Consider the following 21,330-nt stretch of genomic DNA (forward strand, 5'->3'; position numbering starts at 1 on the left):
TGCTGTGTAAATTCTGAAGCATATGCAATCAGGACAGCGAAGTTTTGGACCTCAAGGGTGTATTTATTTGTAGGTGGTTGGCAGGGTGGAGGAAGGGTGCAGGAAATAGCAAAAAAAAAAAAAAAAAAAAAAAAGTAAAGCAGAATGACAGTGAGGAAGAACAAAGAGCACCTTCTTAAGTGATTCTCTTCAATGTCGTCTAGGATTGTGCTTCTGTTTTCTACATTGAAATGAAATGGATGGTTAAGGCCACTTTTCTTCCTTATAGTTACTGGTCTCTTCTGACTTATTTGCTTACAAACGCCTTAAGGACAGAAGCCATAAGACATGTCACTGAGGTTTTCACACACAGTCAATGGACATAAGGTGACTGAATTCTATCTGTTGATTTTGTCCACAGATCTATGGAGATAAAACTCTTTTCACATGTTATTAATGACACAAAGAGTAGCAGATAATAAAAGGGAACTAAATCAGAAGGGTATGACTTCCATTTCCAAAAAAGTGCTTTCAAAGGCAAAATTTTAATAACTGCTAAGAATTCATCCTTTATATCTGGCCATTGTCCAAGTTTCTGTGCATTTTTTCTTAATTAGGGCCCACTATCAGTTACAAAATATGTGTTCCTCAACAACAGAGCCTAGGTTTCATCATCTTTCGGACAAAGAATGCCAGTTCTCTTTCAAATGGTGTTTTGAAATACAGCCTGTGATGAAATTATGGATGTAAAATTGTATCTTCTAGAGAACTGTTGAAAGAAAAGCAGCTGCTTTGTCTAGAATTCAGTGTCATTATATTTATGGTATACTTTTGAGACCCACTAATTCACAAAAGAAAAAGCATGCCAGAAGGCAAATTTGATGGTTTAAATTCTCATGCGCAACGTGTTCCAAGGATTGTAATTAATTGAAAGATAATGAACGGCTGTGCACAGATTTGTTTAACTTCTTCACAGAGGAGGTGAAGTGATTTTGAATTACATTTTCAAGCTCTGAAAGAAGAAAGTGTACTGTGCTTTAGACTGAAAGCCACAGGGTGATTTGGGAGATTAGGAGGTATGGATGGGTGTCACAAAAGCATTCCAATAGTGTTTCCACTGGTTGTATAAGCAAGATCTGAATAAGCAAAATCCCTTCCCACACTGGAAAATGCACACTTGCTGAGGGCATTCCATTTTCTGAGGCCGACTTAACTAGTAGTTTGGTTTATTATTGTCTGGAATTTGAGGCCAGTGAAAAACTTGCCTGTTTAGCCCCTTTAAAGATATCAAAAACTAAACTTGTCTTTAAGTCAATTATTTTTTGGTAGGTTTGACAACTAACCACTTTCTGGGAAAACCTTAAAATATGGACACTTGTGGAGAAATCGTAAGAAAAAAATGCAGCCGTGGTTAAAATCCAGGAAGAACTGCGAACTTCAGGACCCAGGTTCCTTCATAGTACCTGTTGTTACTTACCTCTGAAGGTTTTTAAGGGTTGGGTTAGGTGAAATTTGTGGTTTTGTCCTTCTGTTATCATTATTGGCCCTTGTCTCTGGAGCTATAGCTACTAAAATATCATGGGTTGTGTTGTTAATGACAGTGTAGAGTTTCCTTTGAAGATGTTTGACATCGGAGAGAAACAGGCTGAATTTTCCTATGTAGGCCAGGATGGAGGTAGGGAGAAAGTTGGTTGCAGTGAAAACATTGTTAAAGAAAACAAGTAGAAGAGATCAGCTTGAATTTGAGAAATATCCCTGGGTATAGGCCTTCCAAAGCCTGAAACTATGTCCAATGCCAGGAGTTGAGGAGATCTACATAGCTACTGATAGGGGGTGAACACTGTTGTGGTGGTGTCTTGGTCTCACAGCTAGGGCTTTTATGTGACAGAATTTCATAATTCCAAACATATTTTTCTGAAGAAAATTACCACTGATACATAGGTATTGCCTGGCAAAATGAAATTACTGAATTATTGAGTGACTAAATATTCCAGGAAATAGAAAGGGAAGGAACCCTTCCAAACTCATTCTATGAAGCTATTATCACTCTGATACCAAAACCAGACAAAGATGCATCAAGGAAAGAAATCTTTAAACTGATATTGCTGATGAACATAGATGCAAAAATCCTTAACAAAATTCTAGCAAATTGCATACAAAAGCATATTAGAAAGATAGTGCACCATGATCAAGTGGGGTTTATCCCAGGGATGCAAGATTGGTTCATCATCTGGAAATCAATAAATGTAATCCATCACATCAATAGACTTAAAGTTAAGAATCATATGATTATTTCAATAGATTCTGAGAAAGCATTTGATAAAATACAGCACCCCTACATGCTTAAAAAACTAGAAAAAACAGGGATAGTAGGAACATACCTCAACATTGCAAGGACTATCTATGCTAAGCCCATGGCCAACATCATTCTTAATGGAGAAAAACTGAAACATTACCTCTAAAAACTGCAACAAGACAGGGATGCCCTCTTTCACCACTTCTATTCATCATTGTCCTTGAAACACTAGCCAGAGCAATTAACAGAACAAAGAAAATAAAGGGACACAAATAGGAAAAGAAGAACTCAAGCTATCACTATTTGCCAATGACATGATTCTATATTTAGAGGATCCAAAAACCCCCCACCAGAAAACTTCTAGAACTAATAAATAAATTCAGCAAAGTAGCAGGATATAAAATCAACATACATAAATCTAATGCATTTCTATTCATAATTGATGAATCCTCTGAAAGAGAAATTAGGAAAACCACTCCATTCACAATAGCCTCAAAAAAAAAAAAAAAAAAAAAAAAAAAAAACAAACTTGGGAATCAATCTAACAAAACAATCTAACAAAAGAGGTGAAAGACCTCTACAACGAAAACTACAGAACATTAAAGAAAGAAATTAATGAAAACCTTAGAAGATGGAAAGATCTTCCATGTTCTTGGATAGGCAGAATTAATATTGTCAAAATGGCCATTCTACCAAAGGTGCTATACAGATTCAATGCAATTCCAATTAAATCCCAATGATATTCCTCATAGAAATAGAGAAAGAAGATAATCATTCTTAATGAATAATTCATGTGAACTTGGAAAAAATGTGTACTCTACAGTTGTTTGGTGGAATGTTCTATAGATATTAATTAGGTCAAGTTGGTCAATGTGAAATTTCTCTTTGCCCTAATAATTCCTATGAGAAAAGTGTTGAATTCTCCAACCACAATTGTGGATTCATCTTTTATTTCTATCAATTTTTGCTTTATGTATTCTTTAAATTCTGTTGTATGATATATACTTATGAAGGATTACAATGTCTTCTTTGAGAATTGACTCCTTTATAATTAGGTAATGTACTTCTTTATCCTTAATAAATTTTACCATTTTGCAATCTACTTCATCAGTTATTAATACAGCTACTCCAATTTTCTTTTAATTAGTGATGCAATGATAGTTCTATGTCATATATCTAAAATGGGTTTCTTGTAGATAGCATATAGTTGAATATTGCTTTTTCATCCAATTTTGCAATATGTATCTTAGGTTTATACTGTTTACATTTAATATGATTATTTTATAGTTTTATCTACAGCTATCATCTTGCTATTTTCTAATATTCCTTCTCTTCTTTGTTTCTTTTTTCCTTTTCATTTGTTTTTGCATTCTTTTGGATTCACTAAGTAGCTTTTTAGTTCTACTTTATTTCTACTATGGATTTATTAGTTATGCCTCTCTATAAAAAAGTTTAGTGGTTTCTTCAAATTTTTAAATATATCTGCTTCATGTAGGACATATGTTAAAATTATATTATACTATTTCATTTGTAGTATAAATTATTTACAATAGTACATACTCAATCCATTCCTCTCATCTTTGGTGTATTTGTCATATATTTTACTTTTACATTGTGATAAATCCATGATACATTACTACTCTTCTTTCTTTAGTCAGTTATCTTTTAGATCAATTAAAATAAGAAAAATTAATTTTATATTGCCTTGATTTATTATTTTATTTCCAGTGTGTTTTAGTTAGCTTTTGTATTGCTGTGAACAACCTAGATAAGGAAAAGTTTATTTGGGGCTCAGAGACAGCTGACTCTATTGCTTGACCCAAGGTGAGGCAGAATATCATGGGGGAAGGACTTAGCAGAGGAAAGCTGATCAGTTCATGGTGGGGTCCAGGAAGTAGAGGAAGAAGGAGGAAGGTAACACAGAAGATGCACCCTTCCAGGGCACACCCCAGTGACTTACCTACTTACAATTCTCACCTAGTCAGTCCAAAACTAGGATGGAAAAATTGGGTAATAGCCCTCATCATCTAATCATTTCACCTCCAAATATTCCTGCATTAACAAGAACTCTGAGTGACATCTTCTATCCAAACCCATAATACAGTGCTCTTCATTGTCTTATGTAAATTCATATTTATAACTGGTCTCATATTCCTTTTAAGGAAATCACTGAATTCTGAATATATTTTGAATGTAGAACAATGAGATTTCTGATATATTAAATGGAGCCATTAAGAGGAAGCAAAGTCAAAGATGACTTTATGGCAGAGACACAGGTTTATACTAAAGATGCTGATAAATCACAATGACCCACAGCAAATGATTAAAAAGTAGTGAATTAATTTAGAAAGGAAAAGGTCCTGTGTAAAAACAAATCTAGCTGTAAAAGAATACAACTTGGTACAACAAATATATTTTGTAATTTAGATATCTCCCATGGAGTTTTCTGCCCCTCAAAGTTCAAACTTTAATGACCTATCAAAGGCTAAGACCTTTTCATGCCAATTGCCAAGGAGGTGAAGATGAGGAACTGATCCTATGTATGTGACTCCGACTTCTACATGTCTCCTTCCTTCCTTCCTTCCTTCCTTCCTTCCTTCCTTCCTTCCTTCCTTCCTTCCTTCCTTCCTTCCTTCCTTCCTTCCTTCCTTCCTTCCTTCCTTCCTTCCACGTCAACCTGAATGCAAGACTGTTCCTCACTGGCTCCAACAGGAAATCTCCTTACCTCTCCCCACATATTTACTATATTTACTATACTTCCTCAACTCCTTCCTTCTCTCCTATGGTGTTTGTTCCTGTGCCATGAAATTGCTTCCTGTGGATTCCAAATTCTTCACCTTATTTTAGACAGAATATAACTATCTGTACATTCAGCATTATATACACAATTCCTTTCAGGGGTTATTAGTATAAAAGAGGTTTCAGTTTCTGTCCATCTTAGAGGTTTGGCTTTATAAATGTACCCTATTGTCACTGGTAAATTTTCTCTAAGTTTGCATGCAGGGAGCATATAAAAAGTACTCTTGAAAGTAGTATATGTGAAAGAGCAAGGTAGACAAGGTAAGACAGAGTTAGAAACAGAAAGAGACATGGTTGATTGAAACAATAGCCTCAATGCCATAGACATCTCTCAAGCCTGAGGTAGTCCTACAAAGACACCCCACACAGAGGAATGTACCTCACATTAATCAACCTTTGTACAGGGGTTGCCCCCAGGAATTGGGGCATAGATTTGGAAAAGGCAGCCTCCTTTAGTTGAGAGTAGTTATCAGATTGAGGGAGCTGTGAGACAATATGCCAGGCATTTGGAGCATGGTTTGATTATGAAGGGGAACCTGGGTGGTATCCAAATGTATCTACCTCATTCCACCTTTGTGCCACCCAATTCCACTTACCTCTTTTAGAATATTCTCTCCACAAGGGAACTACCACTCCAGGATTGTAAGAGGTCTCCTGTTCTGGGAAAGCTTTAAAAGGAAATCAGTAGGACAAACTACAGCATTATCCCCTTCCCTGTCTGTGCTCCTCTTCACTCCACTCTTACTCCATAGCCATTCTCCAGGATGCACCTGGTATTTATTGTCCTCCTCATCTATTAGATTCCCCTCTCCCTTGACTACCCATTTTGGTTGCTTACCTGATAAGATGACCTAGACCATCATTCCACCATCAGTCCCTAGCTGGCATGACTTTCTGAGGATGTGTCCATTTATCATCAAAATTGATCAGGGAAATACTAAGAGCCCTCCTCCCCATTTCCAGCAGATCAAGGGGTACCAAGTATATTTTTCCTTGGTACTATTATGTGACAGTATCCCAATCTCCTCCTGATGATCAGAGCCAGTAACTCCTGCCAGGACAGTAGATCCTATTTTGGCCTACTGGATCCCTGACACAAAGAATCTAACCATGGCACCTAGAGCTGAAATTTAATAGGATTTTTATGGAAGCATCCTCTCTCTGGGAACCATTATCATTAGACCTGCAGAACCTAGAGTTGTAATGGTAGGAAAGACAACTTTCCAAAATGGGTCACTCCTTGAAACCCATTGTTCCCAGATCCCATATTATCCATACTGGGCAACATAGCATCATATAATGATTGATGACTTAGAGAGGGCTCTTCATCTTGGAGGATGATTCCTTATTCTCAAAGGGTATGATTTCCAAGTTGTCACACCATGCATACCTTCAAAAAGTCATTCCATCACTCTATCAGGCAGGAAACTTTTGAGTGACAAGATATACCACAGGACCAATAAATTTCATGGTCAGGTCCCTATTGGCACACCTCATTTGCTGTTGGTACATACCGACTGCTTATGTTCCTGAAAGTTCCTAGGTTGAAACCTAATCCCAATGAGATATTTGAAGAGGGGGTCTTTGGGTGGTTATTAAGACATGAAGGCAGAACACTCATAAATGGGATCAGTACCTTTATGAGAGACTCAGAGACTTCCTTCACTTCTTCAGCCATGTTAGGATACAGAAGGCATCTTCTTCCTCTCTCACCATAACTCTGGACTACATTTGCCTGTGAAATATTCTTCTGCTCCACTTTGAAAGAGCCTGTCAGAAACTATTATGAGAAAATGCTCTTTCATTAACAGCCTTCCTGTTATTATTTCAACCTGGAATCCTCACCCCCACCCCATACCATTCTAATCCTCCATGAAATACTTAATTACTTTTTATGATCCAACTCAAATTCCTTTAGGAAGTAAGTGTGAACTTAAGTAAATAAACAAATCCAATCTTCATAGAGTAACTAGGGTCAAGAATAGATCTTTCCTCCTCTGAACATACAAACTCCTTAATGGCAGATCCCACTTATTACTACTGGTCTTTCTATTTGGGGCACAAAGCACAGAGTATGTATAAAGTTTTGATGAGGGAAGGTTCTTATCACCTTGTACTTGAGTGAGGCTTAGCCTTGTTTATATTTTGGAGTCATTTATGTTTTCTGTAAGTTAACATCTCCTTGAAAACTAGATCATAATTTTTTTTTTCTCAGCATCTAGCAAAGTGTGTTAACATTAGGTTAGTGCCAAAGTATTGAATTTGTTGAGGAGATTTCTGCTTATTCTGGACACATGAGGAGGGAAGCTGACCTGAGATGTAATTACAGGAGCAGCTTCAGTCAATCCTATGGGAATCTCTGAAGGTGGGGGCCCCTTTGGAGATGTTGAGGCATCTCAACCTTTGTTTCATACATTATGTGCTACGGCATCCAGGAAGGAGGGATGGTTTTGGTAAGGCAGACTCTTCCTACAAAGGGCAATTTCTGAAGTAGGATGTAGCTGTGAGACCTCAGCATCCAACATTCTAGTCAACTGGGAGACATACTATCTCGGTTCTAAAAGGGGATCACAAGTAGCACACAACAGATTCAAATGCAGCATCCTGAAAGGGAAATATACAGCCAACTGTTCATGTTCCATAAAAGTCCTCTTCCTGGATATTGGTACAAAGACCACAGGGTAGTACCTCAACCTCCAACTCTGAGCCCACACAATTCCTTTTTCTCCTTGAGGATTTGGATTGGTCTCTAAGAGTTCCCCCAAACCCCTGGTTCTGCCCTGTCACTTGGATACTGAACATTTTTCTCACCATTACCTATACAAGGATAGTTACCCATGCCAGTACTGCCACTGCCCCAGCCTACTTAGGCAGGCTTTCTGTCTTAGTATGTTTCATGTTGCTATTAAAATAATGCCTGGGACTAGGTATTTTATAAGGGAAAGAGGTTTGGTTTTGCTCGTGGTTTTGGAGGCTATAAAATCTAAGCTTGGGTGGCTACATTGAGTGATGGCCTCTTGCATCATAATATGATGGATGGCATCAAATGGTGAAGGTTTGTGTAAGAACACAGAGGCCAATAATGTTAGGTGACCTTGTCTTATGACAACCTATGCTCAAGGTAACTAATCCTGTTCCATAAGACTGAGTCTATTTCAAAGAGATGAGCATTAATCCCTTCCACTTGTGGTATCCCTGTGACCTCACGTATACCACTAGGCCCTACTTCCCAATTCCACCAACTCTCAATACCAGGACAGGGGACCAAGTATCCAGTATGTAAGCCTTTGGAGGACAAACCATATTCAAACCATGGCAGTCTCTCTACATCAGTGGACATCTCTTGTGATATGTGGGTTTCAGGTATGGGGGCTACACAGTTGTCCCTAGCTTGAGGATCATAGCATGAGAGAATATGGGGCTTGGAAAAATTAAATTCTCACCAGTGGTGTGGTCATCTTTCCCACTCTCTGAACTAAGGCTCGCTTCTGGGTTAATAACTCCTACGCACAGGGAAGGAACATCAGTTTCTGTTCTTTTTAGCTCCTCCCTGCATCTGTCTCCTACAAAAAGAAAGAACCAGATTATCTATGGGGGAATTTTGTTTGCTGAAATGACTGGTCTCCTTGGGTTTCCTTATTTTCTGATCTTAACTCCTCAATGGCTAAGGAAAGAATCTCAAAGCAAGTGTCATTTACTTAAAAAAAAAAATAAATAACTAAACTATAACGAAATTTGAAAAGAGAGGAAGGCAATTACTTTTATTTTACGTGGAAACCCTAACATTTTCTTGAATGTGCAGCATACGAGTGGGTGCCTCTTAGTTAAAGGTAGTTTGCATGTGGATAGTCAAAATGATTCTGTGATCAGATCTCATAAACTAAAAGAAAATTAGTGGACACAGTCTTGCACTAGGACTCCCCACTTTTTCTGGATCTCAAGGTGAAAATGGAGGTTGAAAACCACTCCTCGGGACATAACCTGCAAGGAAGTTGATTGCTGGGCAGGCTGTTAATCCAGCATTATCAAATTTCCCAAGGCCCTCTAAACCTCTGGTTTGACTCTGCCATTCCATTTGGTTCTATAAAGAAAACATTCTTCCCTTTCTTTCCTTCTTTCTTTCTTTCTTTCTTTCTTTCTTTCTCTTTTTTTCTTGAATAAAGCTTTGCTAACAAGAACTTAGATCTCCCATGAGTTCTCAAGTTTCCCCAATAATGCCTTACTGTAAACTGCTCTTGCAATAACATGCTTTACTTGAACCTGATTTTCCAAACTATTCAATAGCACCTTGTCATGTGGCTTATTGCATAAGACTCCAGTATTAACACATTTCCAGAGAACTTTTCTCCTTCCTGTTGGTACATGGTGGGCAAGTGGATATACGAGTTCCAGCAGTTCTCCATGGTATCAAGTATACTTTCAACTCTCTGTAGGGTTTCATCACAGAAGGGCAGCCCTGGCAGGACTAAGAGCATGTGTACCTCCTAATGCCAAGTCCAGTAAACTTTAAATTTCCTAGACATCCTTACCTCTGAAAACTGCCCCCACTGTATCATGAATTGCTCCCTTCAAATTCCAAAATCTTTCTGACTATTCCCTAAGCCTGATTCAATGAGGATGTGTTTTCAAAACAGAACATTCTATTTTAGGGTCTATAGAGGTGAACTTCTTAAACAAACAAAACAAAACTCTTCATCCATAACTTAGGATATTGTAAGATCATAGCATAGTATGATACATTTTTTGCTTAAGATATTCAAAATAGTTTTTGCCTGAACAGTGTGTCCTTATACAAAAACTTCACAGTTGATCTCAAAGATCTCTACCTGGGGTTCCCTATGAGGTGGCTATGGAATATTTAAGATTCATTAAAGAATATTATGTAAAATAGATGCTTTCTGATGCACATCCTGAAAATTCATAGAAGGCTTTTTGAAAGACACTATGGGAAATCACCTTAAATCTAACTTCTTAAGAAAGACTTTACACTCATAAACTCAACTTTATATTTATCTTGAGAGCAAGTTTTTCTGGATTTACTCTTGCTCCAAGATTCTTTCTTACTTCTGAGAGACTTCTCCTGAAACAGACTAGATATAGAAAATAATTTTATTTCTAAACCCTGCAAATCTTGCCCTATTTTCATTTGTGTTTATCCTGCCTGAAAATTGAATAACCTCTCCCTTAGCTTACATCCTTCCATCTTTATTTTATGCTGTACAGCTAAAAGAAATTGGTCATCACTTTCAACATTCAGCCCAGAAATATCCTTAGCTAGCCAGATCAATTAGGACATCTCTGTTTTCTACAGGTGAAGATTTCCTAACCTTTCCATCATACACAACCAAGGTCTCTTATCTTCTAGCCTGCAGCTCATTTTACTTTCCTTTAAATCTACAATGATAGCCTCTTTGAGACTCATTGGTCCTGGAAATACCCTAATTCCAGATAATGCAATTCTGTTACTCTTTCTACATAGTAAATCTACTCAAAACCCTCTCATATAAAGCAACATTCATTTTGTTTTGCTCATAATTTTTATGAATAGTTTGGGGAAGAGCTCAGTAGGGTAGATCTTACTAGGAGCCTTTCTTGCAGTTGTAACCAAATGTTGGCCAGGGCTACTATCATCTGAAGGCTCAATAGGACTCATTGTCCAAAACTCCCTCTCATGGCTAATGCTCTCATTAACTGTCAGTGGGCACTCAGTTAAGCAGGTGACCAGTGTCTACATATGGCTTAGCTTCCTCACATCACTGCAGTTTTTTGGAATTGGACCTCATGGCAACTCAGGACCTCAAGTGAAGAATTCTCATGATCAAGGTGAAAACTATATTGACTTTTATGACCTAGGCTTGGAAGTCACATATATCATTTATCTTGTACTCTATTAGTTTTCATAGTTACAAATCATCCCAGATACAAAGTTGAGGAATATATACCCACTTCTTAATGGGAGGAATATCTAAGAATTTTGTAGCCATTTAAGAAAACAAGGAACCTTGCTAACTTGCACCAAACACAAACTAGTGAAGCATTGTTTGGGAGCTTTGAGGAGAGAAAAGACTGCTGTTGACTTACCATTGTCTGCCTTGAATGATATAAGCCTCTGTCTGCCTAAAAACAAAGGGTTTGGTTCTTTTCCTAGGCCCAAAGGAGACTCCTACATGGCTAGAACTTTTATTTGTGTTTTTGAAAAACAGTCAATTTTCTGTACTTCAAAAATAAATGGAGTTATGATGAACTGGTAGAAGCCTCGAGTGATCTGGAAGAACTATGGATTCTCTCCAGGGATGACATTCTAGGGAGCAACTCTGGTCACAAAGATACCTGGCTAAATGTCTTTCTTTGTTCCATATTAGTTTGAGAGTAAAAATGTGCTTTGATTTTATTATGCTGTTGTTTACAGAGAAATTCTTGATGTGAAAGAGAGGAATGATAAGAATACTATATACCAAGTCTCAATTCCTAGATTCTTATTCAGGATGAGTTTTAGTAAGTGTACTTTTTATACTCATATGGAGTTATAAACAGGACAAAAGCCTTAGAAACCCTTTGTTATTGCCCCTTAACACTCCCACCTAACAAGTTACTGTGTTTATAAGTGGAAATATCTACTGAAAAATGTCAGGCATCTTGTTTAAATGCTCTGAAACAAAACAATTTCTGTAATGCATGTATAGTGATGCCAAGAAGTTTATCTACCAGTCAAAATCTCATCCTTTAACTACCTTGTTATGGCAGCACAAAGGAACACAATGAGATTTGTTTACAGTGTCAGTCTCCTATCTCTGGACTAAATGGATTAAGTCTAAATTGCACATCATTACATAAGACTGCAAGAAAAAATGTTTGCCTTTTTTGTACTTAAAGCACTTGATGGTGTTTTTTAAATAGCCAAAAAAACTAATTGAGTTAATGAAAATATATTCAGAGTCATAAGCAGTGAACTTATCAGGCATTCTAATTTATGTTATTATTTATTTAATACACAAAAGTAGCAGGAATTTTCAAGTAGAAATTCTTTGTTGTTGGACATAGCAGGGATTGAGGAGAAGCTAAATAATGTGGTAGTTGAAAGCATGGATTTTAAAGTTAGGAAGATCTAGTTTTAACCTCTCTGGTGAATAACCATGACTTTAGAAAATTTACATAACCTCCCTGTGGCTCATTTTCCTCATTTGTAATAAGAGATAAAGGCATTACCTTCTTGGGTTGTCAAAAGGGTCAAATAAGATATCATACACAGTTCTTTTATCCATGCTTAATACAGAGTAGATGCACTCTCAACAAGCCAGATAAGAGTGAGCATACTTGTTCAATGTGTGTGTGGGGGGGGGAGGGCAGACAGGAAGACAGACACAGAGAAAATGACAATGTTTTGACATAGCATATAGAGAACATTGTTGGAGGAGTAATGTGGATGGGATGGGTATTTGTTAGTGTATTGATGATAGATTTTTTAATTTTGAAGATTCAAAACCAGGATGGAATAGGATCAGAATGATAGGAGGCATATGGGGATAGATGTCACTTTGAGAGAGTCTTTTATACATAGAACAGAGCAGTCAGAAACTTTTCTCATGTCCTGCTCCCACTTCTTGCCCAATGGTACTTTGGTGCCTCCTCACAAGCACTTCTGTGCACCAATGGGCAGAGGTCTATTCTATGAACAAGGCTCAGCTGTCTACTATGTGAAACATCTAGAAAAACACCATGCTGTCACCTGTCACTGCAGCCAACTTAGAGAATTATTTTCATTTTATTGTGGGAGGAAAGTTCCATATGACATACAAATAAGAAGGGACTTGAGAGCGGGGGAAGGAGTGGAGAAAAGACTCTCAGATGGGCAAGATGCTCCTCCTTTTTTGAATGAACTGATGAAGTCGTCTTTGTTTTTAACTCTCACAAGTTAGACTGTTTTGAAGAAAATCATACTGCTATATAATGCAATATAATCTTGCCATTACTGATTATAATAATCATTTCTAGTACTTAAGACATTTCTATAATAGTTTTGTTAAAAAACAATAATCAAAGTTAGCCATGAATTAAAGAAATGCAGTTTAAGTAGCAAATTTCTAGTTTTTTTAAGGTTTCGACAAAACATCGATTTTTATTTCATATTCATGCCATTGTGTAAAAAGGAACAGTTCTTTTAACACCCTTCACACTACCATTTAAAATATTACTTATGAATCTATGAGCCTTGATAAAATGTTTCCTGTTTTTCATTCCCCAAGGCTAATGTAACCCAATTATTAGCTTTGGATAGGGTTAAACAATAACTTCCCAGGCTCGCCTTCATGAAAAAGTAGAAAACAAATACACCTTGAAGCATTAAGATATCAGAAAGGTTCCCATACTTGGATGTCCCCCTGGAAGGGTACACAGGAATTTTTGAAAAAGTCTTTTACATGTTTTCTTTTTCTTTGCTTATAGTACTGAATAAGTCCTTTCCGCTCCTAAATGTTAACAATGCCATGCATTTTATCTTAAATCCTATGCAATAGTGATTACAATGTGCCAGGTTGTACACATTCCAGATGTGGGGGTATACCAATAAACAAAATGGATCAAAATCTCTGATAACTGGAGCTTATAGTCTAAAGGGACAGGCAGAAAACAAGCAATATAAGTAAATATAGAATGTGATGATAAATGATGAAGACAGGGCTGGGGTTGTGGCTTAATGGCAGAGCAGTTGCCTGGCATGAGTGAGGCCCTGGGTTCGATCCTCAGCGTCATATATAAATAAATAAAATAAAGGTCCATTGACAACTAATAAATAAATAAATAAATAAAAATAATAAAGAGAAAATAATATAGAAAAGGAACAGGGAATGTCATTGGGGGTGGACAGAGGTTCCACCTTACAGCAGGCTGTCTAGAAAGTATTTTCCAGAAGATGACAGTTAAGGAAAGACATGAGGGAAGTAGAGAAGGTCATTGTGCTTGAAGGACAGCAGGCAAAGTGTCAGAGTAGGGAGAAATAAGCTGTGGTAAGAGAAGGCCAGCCTGCTGTTCTATTGTAAGGACTTAGGCTTCTGTGCCATACATTAAATGATGATACTGGTAGGAAAAAGGAATCCATCATAGGTATGTCTGCACCTTCTCTTTGTAATTTTTCATGTTTCTCTGTTCTGTTTGCTAACGCAGGGAGGCTGAACTATATTTTTCTGTTTCTTCCTTTTGACCACCTTCCTTCTCTTTCAATCATTCAAATGTTCCCTCTGTTGAAGGGGTGGAGACCATAGCTACCCAGGTGTACTTGCATCAGTAGTTCTCAGGAGTAAGCCCATCTCAGGACCGTAAGCCCATCTGTGTCAGTGCTGGGAACCTACAGAAATGCAGATTCCTTGGCCTCGCTCAGGACATATTCAATCAGTATCTCTAGGACTGGGGCTTCAGACCCTGCATGTTTGAAAAGGTTCCCAGGTTACTTTTCTTATAAAGTTTAAAAATTAGAATCTTAAATTACAGCAGTAGCACCCTTCGGATGAGCATCCAAGCAGTTTCTTAAACCCATTTTTTTTCTTTGCTCCAAAATAAATCAACTATTTGATTTGGTTTGCTATATTTTGACTGCCTATAATCTAATAAATTTTTATTTCTATCTTTGTTCAATGCTTATATAATGTATTTTGTGAAGTGTTTCATACTATCCATAAAAATCATTTTGTATATGAGAGTTTTCATCAATTTGTATATGAGATTCAATGTCTTGCCCAAAAATTTACAAATTGTGGAAGGATTATCTGTGGCATTTATATATCTTTGCATAATAGCACTGATTTTATTCATATTAATATGCTAATACCTCCATGGTAGATTATTTTTCAACATTTTACTTGAATTAAAAACAAAGGAGGACTGGGGAGATAGCTCAGTCGGTAGAGTGCTTGCCTTGCATGCACAAGGCCCTGGGTTGGATCCCCAGCACTGCAAAAAAAAACAAAAAAAAACCAAAAAAACCAAAGGAACGTGGAAGTTACAAATAAATGCTATTTATCATTCTGTTTATGTACTGTTCAGGATGAACTTGAGGGCTTTCTCAGAGGTGTAATGGGGAATGTTTCTGTGCTTTAGATTGTTGTAGAACTTGAGAGGAGGAATTCACATTTCCCAACAGCTTATATACCACTGCTTCCATATCACACACAATCTTCTGGAAGACATTAGACTGATGTTTTCCAGAGTATTTCTGATACAATTTCCAGATTTCTACAATTTTGTATAAAAACTCTCCCCCTGGTGTTTTTTTTTTGTTTGTTTTTTTTTTTTTTTTTTTTTTTTTTTTTTTTAGATTTCATAGGTTAATTCATCCTGTGTCAGAATGTGCTGTTTCAAGAGATTGGGGCAAATCAGGAGTGTCAGAAATAAGCAACAAGGGAGGTACTATCATGCACCAAGCAGATAAATAGTTGAGTAGCTGAATCCATTTCCTTCTAAGAAGAGGGGATCGTTTGGTCTCTTACTAATAATTATAAATTATTTCCTAGCTGAGAGAGAGTATGGTAGTTTGACTGAGAGAACTGCCTAGTGGAATGGACTAAGACCTATGATGAAAGCTTCCTTCTAAGCTGGAGAAGATTAGACGAGGGAGTTTTGATGTCCCAGTTTGGCAGGACTATGTTTACATAGAGAAATAGAGAAAAGCATGCATTTCCTCTCAACTATTAGGATTTGCAGCTGCTGTTTAAAAATACATCCAATTGGATGCCAAAAGCCAAAGCAAATGATCCATACATTTTAAGAACATAAGAAGAAAGGCTTGTGAATACTGTAATAATTACACTGCATATAATAAAATGGTTTGTAAGAAAAGGTTTTTGCAGAATTTCTGCTTTTCTATGACTTTAGGTGCATTAACTCCATATATTCAAAGTGAATGTATTTTTTTTTTTCAGGAAGATGAGGAATTTTCCACTTTTCAAAATAATAATGTATTTTCTTTTTTAGTGAAAGGGCTTATAAAAGCTCTAGAAATTAGATTAGATAGTAAATGAGTAGCAATCTAGTAAAAGGAAGAAAAATAATTTTATATGACATATCTCAAAATATTTATTTACATTACTTTAGATTTTTACATAGGAATCATGTAATTTTGAAAAAACTTGAAATTTATTAAATTCCAGAATACTATAATATAGCTTAATTTGGTGTAAAGTTTAAGAAACTTTACATATGTAATCTTGGTCAATCATTACAGCACCCCATGATATAAATATTATGACCTTCATTTGACAGATAAGGGAACTGAGAAAATGTTTAATAAATCTGCCTGAGGTCATAGAGCCAGTGAAGAGTCAGTACTAAGGCTAAAGAAACACTTGTAAAATTATCCCAGCCAGTTCTCCCTGTGGAAAGTGTACACAGCTGTTGAAAGTCTAAGTTGAAGGTGCCAGAAGGTCTACCCAAATACATCACCTTCAACAGTTTACAACACTGCTTCAAGTTCCCACCATCAAAGAAAGCGCTTTGTGCTAAGATTCTACCTCTAGAAGTCTACAGTTTTAAAATATTACCTAAGGAGAATTGTCCATTAGGGATAACAGGACAATACAGACACACTTTAGGTAAATCTAGATGACACAAAATGAGGAAAAAAGAAATGAAAGACCTGTTGGAGGTAAAGCTCCATACATAGTATGCATTTTTGTTCAATCCTGGCAAAGTATTGTGGTGGGGGGAGGGTTATGAAGGCAAAATTCATCCAATTTGTCTTTAGTTGGATATGAAAATAATCCATCTTAAGTTATCTTCTCCTTTGAGAGATATAATTAGGCCAGATAGTTAAAACTTTACCATTATAAATAGAAAATTTAAAAGCAAAAATTATCTATGTATAATTTATTCTGTCCTCACAATTGCCTTTTAGAATAAATTCCTTAAAAGAGGTCCGACGTGCAGAACCCTACTGATATATGCAGGTTCAAATATGTATGTGCGAATACAGGGCTCCCTAAGAAAATGGTCCAAAATCATCAGATTCTCCCAAGTATATTTAAATCCCCCCAAACTGTCAAGTTAACATAAAATCAGTCTAGCACAACTGTACTTCTCAGCCATCACCTAAAGTCAGTGCCTGCTGGAGGCAGTCTTTAAAAGCTAAGAGAATATAACATACAACTCTTTGAATTGTGTATCCTAATGAGCATCCAGGGCTAGATTCAAGCTGATATTTTAGAAAATAAAATATGGTACTGAAATGATCAAGACTGGGATGACATCACATCCCCCTGGCTTGCAAAAGTACCTTTTGCCTATTCACTGTTTAGTGAACAGTAGATTCAACTATCCCAGAATGGGGCTTTAGGTAAAGAATTTGCAACATGAAGGTGAGAATGGAGGTGTCAACAGATGATTGTAAGAAAGAGGCAGTGGGAATAGGAAGTCTATTAATTTAAAATGTTTCCAAAAGGAGCAAACTGATCTTACTTTCTTGTTGAGCTACAACCAGGTTCTTTTCAGTTCTTAAAACATTTTCTTTACTCTGTGTTTAACAACAAATGTGGGCCAATAGCTGTGAGTTAATTGAAAAGGATTGTTTTCTAGTTGCCAAGAAACGGAGCTTTCTTACATTATGCAGGCCATTATGTGCACAGATCAAGCTTCCTGATTTTTCTTTTAGGGTTTAAGAATATAGGCTGCTGTGATTTAGTTGTCCCTTGAGGAGAGTAGCACAAATCAAGAGGACTTAGAAGGGTGTTGTTCCATTTCAATTTTCCAGGTAAGATTTGGCTTTGAAAGTGTTACCTTCTTCCTTGTGCTTCACTTTTCCTAAATCACTTAAAAGCTTTTATGTTGAGTGAATAAGCAGATTTAAAGTAATGACTTTACTTGAGATAGCTTCATGTAAAATCATGCTAAATTGATTTTCTTCCAGTTTTAAATTGAAGGGGAAAAAAATGAAGAGGTAGAGATAATATCGTCTGTGAGAATGGATCTAGAGTTTGTTTCTTCTTGGTTTCAGATTAGTAAATTCATTTAAATAACGAGGTTGTGTGTTTAGGGTTAAAATATTGATATTATTGCTATAGAAGCAAATATCATCATTTCTATTTGGAGAAAAGATTTCAAATCTTGTGTGACTGGTTCTAGCAATGAAATAAGCTTTATATTTTGTGACCTTCACAAAGATTTCTTAATCTTATACATAAGTATAACTTGGTTATTTGTCTCTCAAAAAACACATTTTTTCATTATTTTTCCCTCTGCTATTTTCTTGAAAATTTAGATAAAATCAGGGTCCATACACTGAGTGGAGCTCATAATAGGTATGATAGAAACAAACGAATTTAAAAAGGTCATCCTTCATCCTCAGGAAGGAAAACAGCAATTCTTGGTTCAAGTAGTAGCTCCCAGGCTCACAAACACAGTGCTCACTGTGGGTAACACCGGGTGAAACTTAAAAAAAGGACTGGGTTGTTTGTCGGGTCAAATCATCTTTCTGATGTTAAGGAGGTTGTGCTTTCTTAGGCTCAAGCAAATGCAGCAATCCTGTGAATTTATACTTAACATCACAGAGGCTGGGTACACTATATGTTGAAACAGGTGTTCACAGATGAACCTAGCTGAATGAAGTTATTGATCCTTTCTTCCAAAGTCATATTTCACCTCCTGTTTTGCATGCTTCTGAGTTTTTTCAGGAACTTATTTCCTTTAAAAGGAAGATCACCCAAATGGATACAAGTCAGGTCAAATATTTGTTGTCTCATTAGGTAAGTTTCCATTTGTTCAAGGTTTGAAGCCACCTAAGTATAAGTATGACTTATGAAATGTGAGCCTTCATTGATGCTGAAGAGAAATTATTTCAGCATGCCTTTACCTGACAATATGATTTGAGTTTTCCACAAATGAACCAAGACTTTTGTAAGGAAACTATTACATGGAATAATGTTGATGAAATTATAGTTGAATAGGAACATGTAACATTCATTTAGTTTTAACTCATGAAGCTAGAGTCTCCTTTATTGAAGTCCTATACATTTTTAATGAACTAAAATCATCACAGTATCATCAGCTATCATAAATTCATCACACTATTTTTTTATATATGTAGTAGTAAAACTGAAGCAGTGCATTTACATAAATCTCATGGTTTATTGTTACCTATGCTTAGTGTAACTTACCATTTTTAGATTTGTTAGGACTGTGTATTTGATTCCTAGTAAGATGTAATTAAACAACTCCATTATAGTTTACATTTCTTGCTTCACCTTGTTAAAAACTTCTCTTCACTCTGAATATATACTTTTAATATACTGGTCTATAGTGCTTAAACTATCTGTGCTGGTAAATTTTTGCTTATTCTTATTTTTTTAATTTTTACTTTTTTGCAATTGTCAGACCAAGGTGACATGTGAACATATGGGATGGATGGAGTAGAGCAAAATTCCAGACTGGTACAATATCCCAGAGACAAATTTATCATATCTACATATCTAGCACACTATTTCTTTTTTGACAATATGACAAAGTAATTATAACATTTTAAAAATAATTATACCAGAAATATTTAATAGTGCAACAAACGATTGCACTTCTTGATTTATTCATTTTTCCTTTTTTTTTTTTTTTTTCTTGTGCTACTGGAAATTGAACTCAGGGGTGCTTTACCACTAAGCTATATCCAACCCTTTTTAATTTTATTTTGAGATGGGACCTCACTAAATTGCTGAAGTTGGTCTCAAACTTGTGATCCTTCTGCCTGTGTCTCCTGAGTCACAGGGATTACAAATATACACCACCATGACCAGTTTGATTTCATTTCTGAGTGGCATTTTTTGTTGTTGTTAAGCAAACATTAACTAATATTGGTTGCTTCTCCATAGGTTAAGAATTTTCAAATGGAATGAAGTCCATCTAGATTGGGATGGCAATCGATCTATAAAATTTTTGTTTCAACATTAATTCTGAAGAGATTGAACTACATTGATAGTGAATAGATCATTGTGATAGAAATATCATAAAATAAATGGCACCTATTGATTATTGAATCTAATGACTTTAAAACGTTGAGAAGCCTTTGAGAAGGTTCCCAAAAGCATTATGAAGGGACGTGTGTGTAAAGGTGGGGGGATTGGTTAGCTGATGGTTTAGAGGACATGAACCATATTATCAGCCAGCCCATGCCTCTACAGTTTTTCTGCAAGAACACAGGGAACCTAGAGGCTTTGTAGAAATCAAGATAAACTGCTTACAGCATTACTCCTCCAATCTACTATTCAAACTCCTAGTCAAATACAAGGTAAATTTTATATCTTTCATTTATTGTGGACTCAAGTAGGTTTTTGAAAATCAATCCTTATATTGCAGGGACCCAGCATTTATCATTGTTCTCCAATTGCTTCAAGAATTCTTACTAGGTAACTTATTAACTTTTCAACACCACCTATTTTTTCCCTCTTTTGAGAACTGGGATATTTGCCTTATGATACATCTCTTAAACATCATTGTGAAGACTTCTAAAAAACATCCTTGTGCCTTTAATTGCTAACTTCCCTGTAGTCTTTTGATATAAAATTTATCCTACTTTAGAAATTCAGAATAATATGTAAAATAATACAGTACCTTCTTATTCTCTGCTTCTTTATATGATTTGCCTTAATGGAAAAGATATATGCACTTCTTTTAGTAATTGTAATTGTTCTGTTGTTTACATATAAACAGTACCAACCTTTGTCTTGCTCTGATATGCCACAAGGGATATTCTCATCTTTTTCCCTTAAACATTATGTTAAACTGAGATTTTTAACTCTCCTCAACTGTAATTATCTGATTTTTTAACCACTCTTATATGTTCTTTTATCCACGTTTCCTATAACTTTTCTATACCCTAAGAGCATGTTCTCTCTTCGGTCTACCCCCTTTTCCTTTTAGCAGTGAACAGTTTGGCAATGACTAAAGATGTTTTTCATTCATTACAACAGAGGGGTTTGGGTAATCCTGGCATCTAGTGGGTAGGCAGCAAGAAGGCTGCTAAACATCTTCAATGCACAGGACACTCTCCCCTAACAAAAAGTGTCCAATTCCAAAGGTCAATAATAAGAAATCCTGCTTTACAGGTCTCACATATCATGGCTAAATACTCAGAATTTTGTTTTGAGAACATCTTGAAATTTCATGTGACTTCATTCCTTTTATTTTAAATATTTTGCCTATAGGCTCACACCTATTTTTTAATTAAACTTTCTGGAACCTATATGTTTAAAGTCTAGGAATCATGATCTGACTGGATTATCCAGTTTTCC

At 36.2% G+C, this 21,330-nt stretch overlaps 1 protein-coding gene across 1 annotated transcript in view; it reads left to right on the forward strand.

Annotated features, from left to right (window-relative positions):
* The first annotated feature begins 17,296 nt into the window (after nt 1-17,296).
* ITPRID2 (ITPR interacting domain containing 2) overlaps nt 17,297-21,330 on the forward strand; it is an 86,734-nt gene continuing 82,700 nt past the window's right edge. Inside the window, 1 exon segment of the mRNA XM_079134565.1 lies at nt 17,297-17,807. The gene's annotated coding sequence lies outside the window, so the exon portion shown is untranslated.

The sequence above is a fragment of the Sciurus vulgaris genome (genome assembly GCF_902686455.1).
Source record: "Sciurus vulgaris genome assembly, chromosome: 3".
Lineage (NCBI taxonomy): Eukaryota > Metazoa > Chordata > Mammalia > Rodentia > Sciuridae > Sciurus > Sciurus vulgaris.